The sequence below is a fragment of the Elephantulus edwardii genome, unplaced genomic scaffold (assembly GCF_000299155.1).
Source record: "Elephantulus edwardii isolate Elephantulus edwardi_28Jun2011 unplaced genomic scaffold, EleEdw1.0 scaffold00134, whole genome shotgun sequence".
NCBI classification, from domain to species: Eukaryota; Metazoa; Chordata; class Mammalia; order Macroscelidea; family Macroscelididae; genus Elephantulus; species Elephantulus edwardii.
Window position 1 is genome coordinate 2696604 of NW_006399884.1, and position 18391 is coordinate 2714994.

At 39.2% G+C, this 18391-nt stretch overlaps 1 pseudogene; it reads left to right on the plus strand.

The window, feature by feature from the left end:
- The first annotated feature begins 576 nt into the window (after positions 1 to 576).
- LOC102866647 lies at positions 577 to 875 on the plus strand (annotated as a pseudogene).
- Positions 876 to 18391: the final 17516 nt, after the last annotated feature.

The window sequence follows — 18391 nt, forward strand, 5'->3', positions numbered from 1 at the left end:
GAGATGGATTGATTCGGTGACTGGGGTAATCGGGATGGGTGTGTCAGAGGCAGTGTGGTTGGTGCAGCATAGAGCAGGATTTAGGGCTGTTGTGCATAGGTTCGCTATGAGGCGCAAACGACTCGACGGCACATAACAACACAGCAACAACAATAGGTAATGGAGGAGTTCTGGTTCAGTAGTCTGTAGGGAGCTGTGCTCCTAACACAAAGGTATCACTTGTCTGGTAATTTGAATCCACCAGTGGGTCTGAAGGAGAAAGATGAAAAATCTCCTGTACAATTTGCAGTCTTAGAAACCCACCATAAGACCACCTATTCTGACCAGATGCCTATGAGATTGAGTTTGAGAATAGTTAAGGATTTCTAACATTTCTTCATATATATGTTGGCCATCTTAATGTCTTCCTTGGTAAAATATCTATCTATGTCCTTTGCACATTTTGTAATTGGTCTATTTGTCTTTTTTATGGAAATGTTTTAATTTTTTTTTTAACTTTTAAGATAAAAATATTTGGTACAACCACTATGGAAGGCAGTATGGCGCTTTCTTAAAAAGTTGGAAATTAAACCTGCGATGACTTCTGCACTGACCCAGGGGCTAGAGCGAATCCAGACCAGCTCTGCTATTTGGTGTTGAATGAAGGCAAAGTTTTGGTGTCATCCAGGGATCTAGAGAATGACAAGCAGGCAGCCAGTGCCATCTTTGAGCTGGTCAGCACGGCTGGGGATTTTCGCCTGCACCACAGTGCGAACATACCCTTCAAACGTCTGTCTGTGGTTTTTGGAGAACATATGCTGCAGCTGACCGTGTCAGGACAGAGGGTTTTTGTGGTGAAGAGGCAGAACCAAGGCCGGGAGCCCATTGACATCTGAATTTCGGGCTCTGATGTCTGGACAGAAGTCAGTAGGACAAAGGGGTTCCCTGCAGAGCCAGGAGGTCCTAGAAGGGTTTCTGTGTTTAGAACCATAAAGTGGAGAGCTAGGAGTTAGCAGCCTTGACATCTGCCTTAACTTGAGATTCCAAACAAGCTTACTTGCTCTCTTGGCTGTTTTAGGCTTCAGTCTCTCCCTGAGGCAAAAGGGCACAAATTCCCTTGTCCCTCTCGGCCATCGCTCATGCAAGGACAACAATTCCTTTAAGCCAATCACAGAGTTCCAAATGCCTGCTTCCTTTCCATTTTTTTCCCCCTTCTTTTCTTTTTTCCACTATTCAGAAACCAATCACCATGTTCTTCTTGAGCTTGGCAAGGGCTGGTTCTATTAATCTTTTTTGTGTTGGAGTTTTCTACACATTTAAAAGATGAGTTCCATGGCAGATGTATCATTGTCAAGTATTTTTCCTATTCTGTAGGTTCTCTTTTTACTCTTTTGGAGAAGTCATTTAATGCACATAAAGATTCAATTTTTCATTTATCCTATGATGATTGTACACTTTCAGTTATACTTGATAGTTTATTTATGTCACAGATTGTTGTTGTTGTGTGCTGTTGAGTCACATGCAACTCATAGCGACCCTATGTACAACAGCTCTGAAGCCTGCCCTGTCCTGAACCAGTCTCACTGACTTCGACACATCTACCCCATTGCCCCAGTTGAGGTATTAACTCCATCTCCTTCAGGGTCTTCCTCTCTGCCACTGTTCCTCCACCCTTCTGAGGATGATGTCATTCTCCAAGGACCAACCCCTCCTGGCCACATGCCCAAAGTATGAAGGCAGAGTTTCAAAATCCTAGCCTCCACGGACAAATTCGATTTCACCCTCTCCATGACAGACCTATTTGTTTTCTTGGTGGTCAAGGTATGTTTAAGACTCTTCTCCAGTACCACAACTCAAAGACATCAATTCTTCTTCTGATATCCTTAGTCATTGTCCAGCTCTCTGATGCATAGCAAATAATTGTGAAGGCCGTGGCCTGGATCAGGCACACCTTAGTCTCTAGACTGACATCATTGCTTCTCAGTACTGCGGAAAGGTCACTGACAGCAGATTTTCCCAGTGCAATTGATCTTTTGATTTCCTAACTGCTGGTGCCAAGAGGGTTGATTAAGGAGCTAAGCAAGATGAAATTGTTAACAACCTCAATCTCTTCTCCATCTATCTTGGTGGGGCCAATTGGCCCAGTGGTGAGAATCACTGTCTTCTTGATGTTGAACCTCATTCCATTCTAAAGACTATCGTCCTTGATCTTCTGCAGCAAGTGCTTCAGGTCTTCTCAGTTTCAGCAAGTAAGATTGCGTCATCTGCATAATGTAGGTTGTTGATGAGTCTTCTAACAATCCTGATGCCACATTCCTCCTCATAAAGCCCAGCTACCCAAATGATCTGTTCTGTGTGTAATTGAATAGGTATGGAGACAGGACTCATCCCTGATGCATTCTTTTCCTAATTTTGAACCATGCAGTGTTTCCTTGCTCTGTTCCGAGGACTGCTTCCTGGTCCAAGTATAAGTTTTATATGAGCACAATCAAGTGTTCTTGGATTCCCATTCTCCTGTCACAGATCTGGGTTCCTAATTAGCTTCAATTTTTTCTTATATGAGCTTTGTAGTTTTGGACTTTACAATAGGTCTTTTATTCATGAAAAAAATAGTTATATAACTATTAGCCATAGCCATAACGATACTTAGGAACTGAGATAAAAGTTATGAAACTACTTAGTCAACCATGAGATAATGAGTCACTGAGCTGAGGGACTTCGAATCCGAGTCTCAGGGCACATCAAGACAATTGCCATAAAACAGTCCACAAATATAATATATTCTATATCCCTCTTTGATGAGTAGGATTGGTGTCTCAGCTTGTCTAAGACCATCTAAGGTGCAGCTATTGGTCTTCCATTTTTTTGAAACAAAGAAGGGAGAAGAAAATCAAAGACATATAGAAACAATTACTTCAAAGAACTAATTAATGGGCCATACAAACCAGCCCCCATAGTCGGGTTATCAGAGAATTAGATGACACTCAGCCACCATTGCCAGCTGCTCTAGGGATTGCTGTAGTGGGTCCTGGATAGAATGAGAGCAAAACATGTAACAAAAACTCTCAAAAAATATCAAACTAGTCACCTTTTGTGTCTTGAGCTGTGGGTATGATTGTTGGCAAAACTCTTGACACATTTATAAGATGAATAATAACAGCTGGGGGAGATAGTCCTTAGAACAACTAATCGTAAATCAAAGAACAAAACTGACCCAGAGTTTTGGTGGCAGGAAGAAAGAGGAAGTGGCAAGAGAGCTGTTATGATGTGGAGGTTTTAATGTCATGAAACACAACATATAGGAATGCAATATTAATCTATTACATCAACTTTCATTCAAATAATAAAAAGTTAAAGGAGGAAGAAAAAGATCAGGATTATTGGTCTGGTAGGAATTAGTAGAGTCTATGGCCCTTCAAACTTGAATCTGAACTCATTTTCTGGCTCAACTTTCAACCAAGCAATAGATGGGCCTATAAAGTGAACAATAACATTCCTTATAAGTTATAAACTATAGGAAATCAAAAGAGGTGATTTTTCACAGGGACAAAATTCAGGAGTCAGGATGGGGTGGGAAAGATGGAGAAAATGAAATTAGGAAACACAGAGAAGTAGGAAGAGTTACATTGCAGGAATTGCAATCAGTGTTAAGAAAGAAAAGTGCAGAGGAAAAAGTGCAACAATGAATGAATGGAAATACAAGTTCTTTATAGACTTTCATTAAAATCTCAATTGAAAAAAGATATGAACTGGGAGTCAAATTTACCATAAGTCTCTGGTTTTAAGATGTTTTTCTTTTCCTTTTTTTTGTAAAATACAAATATAAAGATACAGAGTTTTCAAAACAAGGAAGCATTTCTCTCAGAGTAATTCTTTCCCTATGAACAGTACCACGAATGTTTGTAGATAATACCCACCCTAGAGGATGGGATCTTATTCGAAAGTTCAGTATCATTTTGTGTGTTTTAATTTCTAGGCTGCACAGCTGTGCCTTGGTATTCTCAGAAATACTGGCTGGGATCGTGGCTGATAGTTTTGTGGGACTGTCATTAAATAATTGAACTGTAACTAAAGAATGAAATTGCCTTAAATATGTAGTTCCCAACTTGTACATTTTAGAGCACTATAAAAGAAAAAATTAGTGAGACAGGCCCCCCCAAAAAAATAATATGTACAAATTATTGATCAGAAAACCAGTTTACTCTGTCAACTTCCACCTAAATCACTATGGTGTGTGTGGGGGGGAATTAATTAGATTAATAGAAGAAGATAGTCACTGCTGAAACATAAATATAAAATCATCAGAAAACAAGTATCTTGAAATTTTGCAAAGTTTTCATAGATTTCACAAAATATGCTGTTATGGAAAAAGCAAGTAATTATAGGCCTTTAGAATGATACTGTTATCATTGTTTGATGCAAATGTTTTATATTTTTCTCAACTCTGATGATGTAGTCTTTAGTCAGTTGCACTTCTAACCCAAAGTCTGTGTATTTCTGGTGGTTCAAATCCAGAGTATACAAGGGAGAAAGATGAGCAGTTTACAGCCTTCGAAATCCAGGGGTGAGTCAGCTATGAATAGGGAATCAAATGCACAACAATGAGGAGAATTGTTGTTGTTATGTGCCATCAAGTCAGAATGGACTTATACCTGGCTCCTAGTGTGTTTTTAGAGGCTGTAAATTGCACAGGCTATAGGCGGTAAATTGGTCCCCTTTCTCCCATGGAGTAACTAGTGAATTAAAACCATCTGACTTTGTGTTGACAGCACTGCTCCTTACCACTAGGCCCCCAGAACTCACAAACAGTATTTTTAATCTATAAGAATAAGATAGAAGAATTGATGACATTGAATTATGATGTTGTTGGAGAGTATTGAATATACTATGGAGCTGGAAACTGAGAAGAACCGGAGACATTTGGGTCAAGGGCTGCAGTCTTCAATATGGATTGAAGCTCTACATCAAGAAAACAAAAATTCTCACCACTGGGCCAATTGACAGCATCGTGATGATGGTGAAGAGATTGAGATTGTTAAAAGCTTAAGTTTGCTTGGCTTCACAATCTACACTTTTGAGACCAGGAAATCAAAAGATGAATTGCATTGGCAAAATCTGATGTCAAGAATCTCTCTAGAGTACTGAAAAGCAATAATATCAGTCTAGAGACTAAGGTGTGCCTAACCCAGGCCATGGTTTTTGCATCAGAAATATGGACAATGACTAAGGATGATAGAAGAAGAATCAAAGCCTTTGAATTGTGGTACTAGAGAAGAATGTTGAATATACCATGGACTGCTAAGAGAACAAACATGTTCGTCCTGGAGAGGGTGAAACCAGGCTGCTCCTCAGAGGCAAGAGTTCTGATGCTCTGTGTGACATACTTTGGGCATGTTGCAAAGAGGAACCAGTCCTTGTAGAGGGACATCATGCTTGGGAGGGTGGAGGGACAGTGCAAGAGAGGAAGAGCCCAGATGAACTGAACTGACTCAGTGACTGAGGTAATGAGGGAATGTGTGTCAGAGACAATAAGGTTGTCTCAGGATAGAGCACGGTTCAGGGCTATGAATTGGGAGTGGGGTGGGGGTCAGGAGCTCTGATGGCCTTGTGGCAAGAAGCTGCACAACAATCCCAAAGACACGTGGAGTTTCGAGGCCACCTGCCACTCCACCACTCTGCAACAATGTGAATCACAAGCCACAATAACCAGGAGCTCTACTGGAGAAAGATGGGAAGTTTCCCTGTGATTTACAGCCTCAGAAAATAGAAGGAAGCTATGAGTTACAATTGACTGTAACAGTAATCAGTGAGTGAATTGTAGAGTTGTGGCAAGTTATTCAGGTACATAATGCACAAAAGTCTAGCATTTATATTGAAATACTGTAAATTTTACTTGCTAATACTGTTGTTGTTAAGTGCTTTAGAGTCGTAGATGACCCATAGCGACCCTATGAACGAAAGTCTTGAACACAAAACTTTCATCTTTTCTCCAAATTCATAGGGTTTCCAGAGGCAAGCTTTTTTGGAAGTGGATGCCACTCCTGCTTCAAGCTTGTTTTATTTGGGAGATCCACAAAACAAAACAAAACCACAAAAACCAGGCCTCAGGGCCACAGGCTTGAGAAACCAAAAGCCTTTTTAAATAAGAGGCCACATTCAATCAGCTCACACTCTGTTGTGAGCAAGAGCCACACCCTAGTCTCAACCCCAAACCAGAAATCACACCTTCACAGAATATGGCCGTTTTACTCATCTTCCCCTATATTACCATTTTCAAGGTTATTAGAAGACAAAGAATTTAACATTTGTTGCTGTGTGTACTGTCAAGTCTCAATAGACCTTTCAGCAGGTTTTCAGAGACTGTAAATCACAAGGAAGGAGCAATTACATCTTTCTCCTACGAAGCATTGGCAGATTTGAACTATCTCCCTTTGGATTGGTAGTGCAACTCCTTACCACTGGACCACCTATATAAAACTTATACTCTTTAATACCAACAAATGAGCATTGGCAATAACTGGCAGTTTCCAAAAACAATATAGACATTGATATGATACTATGGAACCAGCAGAGGGAGCTCAAACTTTCTGTTTGTTTGTGTTTTTTTTTTAACTTCTAAAGAATATAATTTTCTGTTTTAAAAATTCCAGGAGTCTGAAAAATAATGCCATTTTCCCATCTAATAATAAAATCATGTTCATAAAACATGACATATAATTGACATAATTTTTTAAATTTAGAAATGGCAATTAAAATTACATTTAAAAAATTATTTTCCTCTCTGTTAGCCAATTTATAACTACACGGTTTTAGAAGCTGTAAATGCCAAGAGAGGAGAGCGTCCATCTTTATTCTGTGGAGACGCAGGTGGACTCGAACCAATAGAGAGACACCTCCGTTAGTATAGCAGAGCCATTCCCTGTTGAGTAGGCTCCCCAGAGTGTACCAGGACTGTAGCTTCTGGCAGGAGCTCTAGTGGTACAGTCCCTACGGAGCTGGGCTGCCCCTGACGCGAAGGCAGCGCTCTCTCTGGGGTTTTGCTGAACTATCATTTGACTTTAAGAAGGTTTCAGGGAATGCTTTTGACTTATAGCTTAAAAATTCTTTAAAACCGTGTTTTCACAGGTTCCTCCAGCCTTCCAGGCTCCAGAAAAATCTTGACTCCATAGAATTAGAAGTTTTGTACTGCATTTCCCCCATTCTGATCATGATTCTTCTCTAGACCCTGTAACACGGGCAAACTCACCCAGTTCTAGAATCATGGCAAAAGAGGCACTTTGTTCATGGAGCCCATTAAACACTTTCTAGTTCCTGCTTCAATTTCTGACTTCCTTTTTCTGTTTTCTTGAGGTAAAAGAAACCAATTGTTTTGTCTTGGTGATTGCTTGCAAGCGTTATAACACGCAAAGTTTTTAAAGCATATAATGCTGGAAGACTGACTTAACAACAATAACAACAATACTGGAAGTGTATTAATAAGCGCATGTATATCAGAGATAAGGAGGATGGCACAGGACAAAGCTGCAGGTCTGAGTCATAGGGGACTGGACTAACGACAACAATAAGGATGGAGCAGAAGCACTAAAGTGTGTTATTTTAAAAGGACAAGAAAACAAAACAGACAAACCCCCCCAATATCTCCAACTCATTGTGATTGAGTCAGAACTGACTCCTAGCTGACCCACCATTGTGTTTCTATGGCTGTAAGATGCTGGGGAAAAGATTGCCCTGTTGTGCTACTGGTGGATTTGAATCATCAGAGAGAAACAGCCTTTGGGATAGTAGTACATAGAGGGACTGTGTCCCAAGAGCTTCTTCAGCATGTTATGAGTTCAGTTAATTAGAAAGTACTGTGAAAGCATAACCTTAAACCTACAAATCAAATAAGCAAAGGTCATGAGATGTTTGGTGGTACAATAAGCAGTAGATTCCATAACTACTATATTTGCACATATGCCACTGTGATAAAATATTGTTGTAAATGGCTATCAAACAACTTGTACCAAATTGGCCTTTTACACAAATACAACTATTTGAAAGCACTTATAATTAGCTGTACAACCCTACCTTTTAGCAATACAATTTTTCCATCACCATAAATCAAAACTCAGTACTCCATTAGCAGTAACTCCCTTCTTTTCCTTTCCTGCCTCTGGAAAAGGTTATTAAATTCTGGTCTCTATATAAGTAAGGACATATGAATGTCTTCTTGTGATTGACATTTTACTCAGCATACTGTATTCAAATTCTATCCATGTTGTGGTATTGTTAGTACATACCATCGAGCCACCTGCAAATGATTGCAACCTCATGTGTAATAGCTCTGAACTCAGCTGTATCCCGAGCCAGCTCACTGACTGAAACACCTATACCCATTACCCCAGTTACTGTGTCAATCCATCTCATCAGGGGTCTTTCATTCCTGTGCTGTCCCTCTATCCTTCCAAGCATGATGTCCTTCTCCAGGGACTGGTTGTTCCTGGCTATGTGCCCTAAGTGTTTGAGTGAAGTTTCAAAATCTTTGCCTTCAAGGAGCAGCCTGGTTTCAAGGAGATAGACTTGTTTGTTCTATTGGCAGTCCATAGTATGTTCAAAACTCTTCTCCAGCACCACAACTCAAAGGTATCTATTCTTATTCTGATGTTGTTGTTGTTGTTATGTGCCATCGAGTCACTTGCGACTCATAGTGAGCCTATGTACAACAGCCCTACACCCTGCTCTATCCTGTGCCAGTCGCACTGCCTCTGACACCTCCATCCCGATTACCCCAGTCACTGAATCAATCCACCTCATAGAGGGTCTTCCCCTTCTGCGCCATCCCTCCACCCTCCTAAGAATGATGACCCTCTCCAAGGACCTCTCCCTCCTGGCAACATGTCCAAAGTATGTCAGGCAAAGCCTTGGACTCCTTGCCTCCAAGGAGGAGCCTGGTTTAACCCTCTCCAGGATGAATCTGTTTGTTTTCTTGGCAGTCCACGGTACATTCAATACTCTTCTCCAGCACCATAGCTCGAATGCATCAATTCTCCTTCTATCCTCCTTAGTCACTGTCCAACTCCCTGATGCATAACAAGTGATTGCAAAGACCATAGCCTGTATCAGACACACCTTAGTCTCCAGAGTGACACCATTGCTTTTCAGTACCCTGGAGAGGTCTCTAACCACAGACTTTCCATCCCAATACATTTTTTTATTTCCTGGCTACTGGTGCCAAGAGTGTTGATTGTGGAGCCAAACAGGCTAAAGTTATCTTTGGTTATTGTTAAGCTCTTTGAAAGTAATTGTGAAAACTATGGCCTGAATCAGGCATACTTTATTCTCCATAGTCACATTGTTGCTCTTCAGGACTTTTGTGATGTTCCTGACAACAGCTTTACCCAGAACAATTCATCTTTTTATTTCTTTCTTTTAAAATAATTTTAAGGAAAGTTTACAGAGATTTGGGTTTCCAGTTGTACGTCTTTTGATTTCTTGACTGCTGTGATAAGATTATTGATTGTGGAGCCAAGCAAGATGAAGCTGTTAACAACTTTAATATCTTCTGAATCTATCATGGTGCTGCCAGTTGGCTCAGTGGTGAGAATCTTTGTCTTCTTGATGTTGAGCTTCAATCTGTATTGAAGAGCACAGTCTTTGACCTTCTGCAGCAAAATGTTACAAGTCTTCCTCAGTATTCATGTGTTTTGGGTTTTTTTTAGTAGTTCTTGTTTCTCAGCTGGTATTTCCTGTTTGTGCATTTGTTACAAGAACATTTTTACTTTTTTTTTCCTAATTTTTATTTTATTATTTTTATGTAAGTCTACCGTCAAATCAGATCTGACTGGTACAGGAGGAGATTGTCCCTCCTTCCCCGGCAGAGCATCTGGTGGATTCGAACCGTGTGCCTCTGGGATTGTAGTTGCAGCTCCTTACCACAAGAACATTTTTACTTTTGTCCTTCAATATGATTCAGTACTTGTTTTAAAATCCTTACCTGATAATCTCATCATCTGAACCATCTCAAAGTTGTTTTCTACTATTTTTTTCCCTATAGTTTGCCCTTTCCTAATTTTTGTATGTTTAGTTATTTTCTATTGTATATTAGCTATTTTTAAACACACATTATAGAAATTTTGAAATTTGCTAAATTCCTTAGAAGACTATGGAGTTTTGTTTTGTGTGTTTACATTGTTGTTGTTGTTATGTGCGCTTGAGTGGCTTGAGACTCATAGCGGCCCCATGTACAACAGCCCTAAATCCTGCTCTATCCTGTGCCAATCTCACTGCCTCTGACACACCCATCCCGATTACCCCAGTCACTCAATCAATCCACCTCATAGAGGGTCTTCCCCTCCTGTGCTGTCCCTCCATGCTCCCAAGCATGGTCCCAAACAAGGACCTCTCCCTCCTTACAACGTGTCCAAAGTATGTTAGACGGAGCCTCAGAATCCTTACCTCCAAGGAGCAGCCTGGTTTAACCCTTTCCAGGAGGAATCTGTTTGTTTTCTTGGCAGTCCATGGTACATTCAATACTCTTCTCCAGTACCACAGCTCAAAGGTATCAATTCTCCTTTTATCCTTCTTAGTCATTGTCCAACTCTCTGATGCACAACAAGTGATTGCAAAGACCATAGCCTGTATCAGATGCACCTTAGTCTCCAGAGTGACACCATTGCTCTTCAGTGTTTATATTAGTAGACGGTAAATATGACTAGATTCATATTCTAAACCTGTCTTCTTAATAAAGGTAAGGGAGCTCAGGTGGCTTAGAGGTAAAAAGCTATACTGTAATCCCAGATACACAGTTTTAATCCATCAGCTTCTCTGAGGGAAAAAGATGAGCAATCTCCTCCCTTGCAATTAACTGACTGAAAACCCACTATTGACTTAGTTCTATCTGATAGTGACAAAATAACACTGAGCAGAACTGCCCAGTAAGGTTTCCAAGGTTGGAAAGTTTATTGAAGCAGACTGTCTTGTATTTCTTTTACAGAGCAGCCAGTGGGTTCAAGTTTATGACCTCTGGGTTAGCAGCAGATGACTTAACCACTGTAGCACCAGTATTCCTACTGAACAGAAAGAAGGCTAAATATAAAGAGAGAGAGAACATTTATAGACTCGGTTAAGTCAAATTCTCTGACTCTGAATGGCCATAATTAGACTCCTTCAACATTTTCCTCATTATCATGGGAGGATCAGAGGAAGGCCAAGTTGATAGTGGCCAGTGTTCTTCATTTCTTCTCACCTAAAATTTATACATGAGGCAAAAATGACGAAATGAGTACCTAGAGCTTGCAACCAAAAACTATTCTTGTCTTCATATTCTACTTAGAAAAAATGTACTCAAGTATTTAATAAAATACACTTTTTTATTTGGTTACAGAGATGTAGTACCTCAACTAGGAATTGTGTCAGCTATTGACAATATGGAAATCACTACAGCAACTTAAATACCTCAGAGTTATTCTCTGACATAAAAGGAATTGAGAAGCAAGGGATCCATGCTCGTAAAGCCATTCACAAAGTCCACGGAGATCCAGCCCTTTTCACCTTTCCATTCCATCTTTCTTAACACATGATTGCAATCTTTAAGTCCCACTGGAACTATAACCACAATTTGTCCATTCCTGGTAAGAAACAAACAAGACATTAACAAAAGGAATTGTTTAAATGTTTTGTTACAAAACACTTTCCATAAATCTCTTCTCATAGTTCCGGCATTTATCCCTTTGATTGGAACTTAATTACAAGGTCATACTTTGCCACAAAGAGGCCAGGAAATGTAGTATATTAAAAATCTTAAACCTTGGTACCTTAAATAAAATAGGGATTGTGCTACTAAAAATAAAAGGAAGAAGAGTTATTAAATAAGCTGTCAGCTCTCTGCTGTCTCTGTAACATGTACTAAATTGTTTTTGGTCAAACATTCTTCTAAGTGGTGTAACACTGGTCTGTCCATTTGCTGTACAGAGGTAACTCATATTTGCTGTGATGCTGAACACTGTGGCACTGATGTGATGATGGTTACCCATGGTGGACAGTGTTTAGTGGAGCTCCCTAATTAAAACAAGCTTGGAAGCAGGAGTGGCATCCACTTCCAAAATACCTTGCCTCCAGAAACCCTATGAACTTGGAAAATGATGAAAGTGATAGAAGTGTTAAGGTCTTTCATTCATAGGGTCACTAGGAGTTCTCTATGAGTTAATTGCACTTAACACCACCACAACTCAATCTACTTAAGCAAAAAAAAAAAAAAAGAAAAAAAGAAAAGCAAAAGAGTATAGCAATTGTATTGGCCTACATGACTAAACACTCCAGTTACCTATATACAGCCATAATGAAACCAAATGATTGTCAGGATCATTCCCTCTTGTCCCAAAGATTTCCTTTCATCTGGATTGGAAACAAGCTTAGACAGACTTTCCCTTCATGGTGGCAAAATGGCTGCCTGAAAACCTGGCCCAGTATTCTCATTTAGTAATCTCAATGACAAGTAATTAATTACCTATTTGTTAATCATTTTAGTATGAGTCATAAGAGGTACTCATGGCCTTGTTGATATCTGTGGTGCAATGGGTCTATTGTTCAAAATTGCTATCCTTGGACATTGCCCTTGACTTTGCCATATGACTGCATGGGAAGAGCAAATATTGTGTGTTAGTCTATCTACAAGAGTATTGGCTAGTTTTACCCTTCCACCAGATTTAAATTGTTGAACGTGAAATCTGAGAATTTCACTACCTGCAATAGAGAAGCAGCAGAGAACGCAGACACATCCTTAGGGACCAGAGATTTCTATGTTACTCAGCCTGGGGCCTTCAGGAAAGCAGCAGCCACCACTGCAAAATGAGGCAGAGCTGACCTCCAACTATTGCCCTGCCAAGCCAGAGCCAGCTTTACCCAAGCTGTTGAAGGACTATGGGGGAGATGTCATAACTGGCAGGAGTAAGAAAGGTTTGTAACACTGGCCTAAAAGTCATAGGCTGAAGGCTGAAGGGTCTGTAAATGCATTGAAGAAGATATTCTGATTGAGAAATTGTATCCTGTTGCCAACCTGAATTGTAACCTACTAACTTCCTAACAAACCCCATAATCATAAGTATGATTCTGTGAGGTCTTTGTAGCTACAGCAACTGGTTTCATACCCAGTAGAGCAATAGGCTATGGGCTGGAATTAGTAGAAGGAAATGCACAAGCATAGAAAACATGCCTGACCTCATGGAAACTGGTTTTGTGTTGTGGATGCTGATAATAGGAATAATGTCCTCATGTAGAGTTAGAGGTCAGACATGGCTGTATTCATATCACCTTTACTTTTTTTTATAGTTCTCATTCCTCAGTCAAAAACGGTAGGCTGGATATATTACTTCAACTTTCCATATCAGTTCCACTTAAATCATATTGAAATTGGTAGAGGCACATTTCACTAAGTAAAATTTAGTATGTTGGTGTCCAGAGAAAAGGTATATAAATCCCAAGTAGGCAAAAATTGTATGGGAAAAAGTTTGGAAGGGAGAAATAATTTACTCACTATCCACCTGAAAATAAAAAGATCTAATACTAGAGATACAAAATTCCTGATCTATTATCTTCAGGAATATTCAATAACATAATGGCCACAGGGAGAAAGTATATCACAAGTTTATCCTGTTACTACTTTGAGCAGTATAAAAAGCTTCACAGTTAAAAAATAACCACCAAAATCTCAAGACAGGGATTTGCATAAGAGCACTATTTATAAGAATATTTATTTGTCATTTACTTCTTTGATGCCTAAATCACAGGGATTCAAAGTGATGAACAACTGTAAGTTAATCCTTTCAATATTGTAATGGAAGCTGTGGAGAAAGGATTATAAGAAGAACAGAGCATAAGCAATGAGTCAGCAGCCAACCAAAGCTGCTGACTCTGAAAATACATGACTCAGTCTGTTCTGCATTTTCATACCTTATTTTAGTTTGCCACAATGATTATTTACCCACCCCCCACCCCGTATGTGATTGGCAGAAAATGAAAATGGCTGTATGTTTGAACATCATCTGCCCTAGGGAAATAATAAACAAAAGTGGAGCATACAAATGCTCAGATTTAAAGAAGCAAAGGGAGCATAGAAAAGAAAAAACTAGGAAGACAATTTTTCTGATAAATTGAGGTATCAGGACTTTAAACGTTTAGTAAGAAAGCGAGTACACAAAGTAGGAGGATCTTTTAATTTTTTTCTTTAAAAATACTTTTATTTCATAGAAAAGTTTTAATAATAATATAAGATTCCTTACTGTGTTACCCCGATAGCCCTAATGTTAACATTTTTATTATGCTTGCTACCTGTCTTTCTCTCTCTCCATTTATCTCTCTCCTTCTGTCTCTGTGTCTCTTTCTCCCAGATACACCCACGCGCGTGCACACACACACTCCACACTTCTCTAAACTATTACTAATAAGATGCAAAGTCACAAATATATCTCTTTACTAGTATATACTTTAGGATACTTTTTTTTTTTTAAGGATACTTTTTTTTTTAACTAAGAACCTTATCTTTATAACAAGATGACGATAAAATCACCCCAAAGAGGAAAGCAAAGGCCAGTGAAAGTGGCAACTAAATGTCATGATTTGAACAACAGCCAACAAAGGACCTGGGCTGCTTAACATGGGCTGTAAATTTGGCTACCTAAAAATGACTCTCTGGTTTGATAGTTATGATATTGTCACTTCCTTTATGAGATCTGATACAATAATTTCCCTGGCAAGGTCTTATATAATGTAATCATTTTGATGAGATCTACCATGGATAGCCAATCAGTTGAAAGAGTTTCACTGGTGAGTGGTTTGGGGTGCCATCATTGGACCACGACTCCTAGCTCTCCTGTGAACAATTAATGGATCTGAGCCTTGCCCTGCCTTGTGCCATCCTCATCATCACTGATATATGTGATCCCATCGTTACAGTCACTATGTCAGTCCATCTCACTGAAGATCTTCCTCTCTTTTACTTACGCTCCACCTTTTCAATCATGATGACCTTTTCTAAGGACTGGTCCCTCCTAAAATCATGCCCAAAATATGTGAGACAAAGCTTTACTATCCTTGCCTCCAAGAAGCACCGTGGCTGCATTTTTCCAAGATATAGTTGGCTTTTTGGAATTTGTGTCATCTACATAATACAAGGTATTGATGAATCCTCAAATTCTGATGCTATATTCTTCCTCATAAAGACCAGCCTCCTAAATGATCTGTTTTGCATATAGATTGAAGAGGTATGGAAACAGGATGCATAGATGTCTACTGAAAGACTAAAGTGCTTCTTACCCAAGCCATGGTATTTTCAATAGATATATATGCATGTGAACGCTGGACAATGAATGTGGAAGGCTGGTAAAAAAAAAGTTCATGCCTTTGAATTATGGTGCTGGTGAGGGTTGTATCATGGACTGCCAAAGGAATAAATAAATCTGATGTGGAGGAAGAGCATCCAGGGTCCTCCTTAGAGGTTGTTGTTGTTGTTATGTGCCATCGAGTCGCCTGCGACTCATAGCGGCCCTATGGAGGTAGAGGTATGTAAAACTTTGCATCTCATACTTTTAGACAAATTGTCAGGAGATATCAGCTTTTGTAAAAGATAAAGGGTGATCAAAAGAGAAGATACCCTTGATGAGATGGATTGACACAACAGGCTTGAATAAGGCAGAGATCATGAGGTTGGGGTAGGATAGGGCAAGGTTTTGATCGGTTCATAGTGTCACTATGAGTCATAGCATCAAGCAAATATCTATTCCCACCTCTCTTCTTCCCCATTAGCTTTGTTTCTCCAAAGAACCCAGCATAAAACAAGAACCTTGATGAGGCAGAGGTTAAGAATGTGGCTACTAAATAAAAGCTCAGTGGCTGGAGTCTGCCAACTACTCTGTGGCTGACAGATGTGGCAATTTACTTCCATAAAGATTACCATTTTGGATGCTCTGTTAGAAGTTCAGCTTGGACCTATAGGGTTTCTATGAGTCACAATAGACTCCATGGCAATAGGTTAGTAGCCATCATGTCAATTCTGACTCATTATAATGTCATGTGTGTCAGAGTAGACCTGTGCTCCATATAGTTTTCAATGGCTCACTTTTTTTGGGGGGGGTCCAACTTTGTGACTTTTATTGATGGGCGACCACGTTATACCCCTAGGCATCACTATACTGTGTACAATTAGAGAGGCGGCATTATAGGAAGCAGACAGCAGAATTACACAGAGCAGACTGAGGAACTAACACTCAGTATTCTGCCCATGTTTTGTGACATGTACACAGACAATGGCTGACATTTTAGAAGTAGATTCTCAAGTCCTTCTTCTAAGATACCTTTTAGTGGACTCAAAACTCCAAACTTCAAGTTGGCAGTTGAATACATTAGCCATTTGCATGTCTTGATTTACTTGTGTTTAAATCAGGCATTGTCAACTTTTTTCTGTATCATAACCCCTTTGAAATCAGATAAATCCTATGTTGTTTTGCTGTTGTTAAGTACTACCAAGTCAACTATGACTCATAATGATCCTTTGTACAACAGATAGGAACTTTTCCCTATCCTACACCATCCTCAAAATATCTGATATGCTCAAGTCCATTGTTAGAACCATTTCATTGAGGATATTCTTTACTTTCACTGCCCCTTTCCACATTTTCCAAGCAGGATACACTTTTCCAAAGACTGGTATCTCCTGACAACATACCCAAAGTAAATGAAGCAAAGTCTCACCACGTTTACCTCTGAGAAGCACCCTGGTTGCACTTTCTCCAAGACAGACCTGTCTGGTTTTTATTCATTGTCCAACTTTCAGATACATAGGAAGCAATAGGAAATACTGTGGTGTGGATCAGACACACTTTAATTTTTAAACTGGCATCCTTTCTCTTTAGCACTTTAGTGACTCTTTAGAGCAGATTTTTCCAATGCAAGACATCTTTTGATTTCTTGATTGCTGTTACCATGCATGTTGATTATGGATCCAAGTAAAATGAAATCATTAACAACTTCAATCTCTTCTCCTCTCATGATATTGCCTCTTGGTCCAGTAATGAGGTTTGTTGATTTCTTGATGTTGAAATGTAATCCATATTGAAGGCTACAGTCCTTGATCTTGTGCAGCAAATAGAATCCTGCTAAGAATAGTTATTTTTTTAATACTTAAAATATGGAGAATTTTTTTATACTTAAAAATAAAAAGAAAAACTATTATGGAAGTAGTATAACATATTATAGGTTTCTGATATAGTAATATATATACTTTAAAAAATACATTAAGCAAAATATTTATTGTATGTTGTTAAGTGCCATCAAGTCATAGAAGACTTAAAATGACCCTATAGACAAAAAAATCTGAATTCTTGTATAACTTTCATTGTTTCCTCACATTCATAGAGTTTCCAGAGGCAAGCTATTACGGAAGTGAATACCACTCCTGCTTCTAAGCTTGTTTTAATTGGTAGCTCCACCAAACACTGTCCACCATGGGTAACCATTATCGCATATGACACATCAGTGTCACAGTGCTTAGCATCATAGAAACCACGAGTTACCTCTGTACAAATGGACAGACAAGTGCTATGCCACTCAGAAGAATGTTTGACCAAAACCAATTAAAACCAGGCCTGAGAACTGTAGATTAAAATCACCCACCTTTGGCTTGGTAGCATAACTTTCTATCCACAATTCCCACAGAGCTCTCTCTGTGTTTGTGTTGGTGTTTTTAAGTGCCATTGAGTCCTAGACGACTCACAGTGCCCTATGAACGAAAGACCTGAACACTTGTATAACTTTCATCGTTTCTCCAAGTTCATAACATTTCCAGAGTCAAGCTATTTCAGAAGTTGATGCCACTACTACTTCCAAGCTTGTTTTAATCAGAGAGCTCCACCAAATACTGTCCACCATGGGTAACCACTGTTGAATTTGACACATTAGTGTCACAGCAACCACGAGTTACTTCTGAACAGCAAATGGACAGACAAATCAAAATTTACTCTTATTTTTCAAATTCTTACCAATGTGAAAGTTGATGTTACTTATTGCTTTTGTTTTGTTGATTACACGGGCTAATAAACTTGATTCTCAAAAATAAAGGATTGTAAATTCTATTAAAGTTTTAATAGCTTGCTTAACAAGAAATGGGTAAGTTTCTCTCAAGTAGCACCAAGCTTTTCTAAAAGAACCAGCATTAACTTCCTGTTATGAGGTCAAACATACAGCTTGACCATTTGGAGGTCCAGAGTTGGACTCTTATTTGCCAACTCCAGTACACGCAATGTAAGGAGGAAAACTGGGATCTACTACTATAGTGTTTTTGAGAAAGGATGAAGATAAAAAATATTTTGTGATATCTACAAAAACCATACTGTGATATGAAAGTGCCTATGATTACTATTGGTAACTGTCTAACAAACAAAAA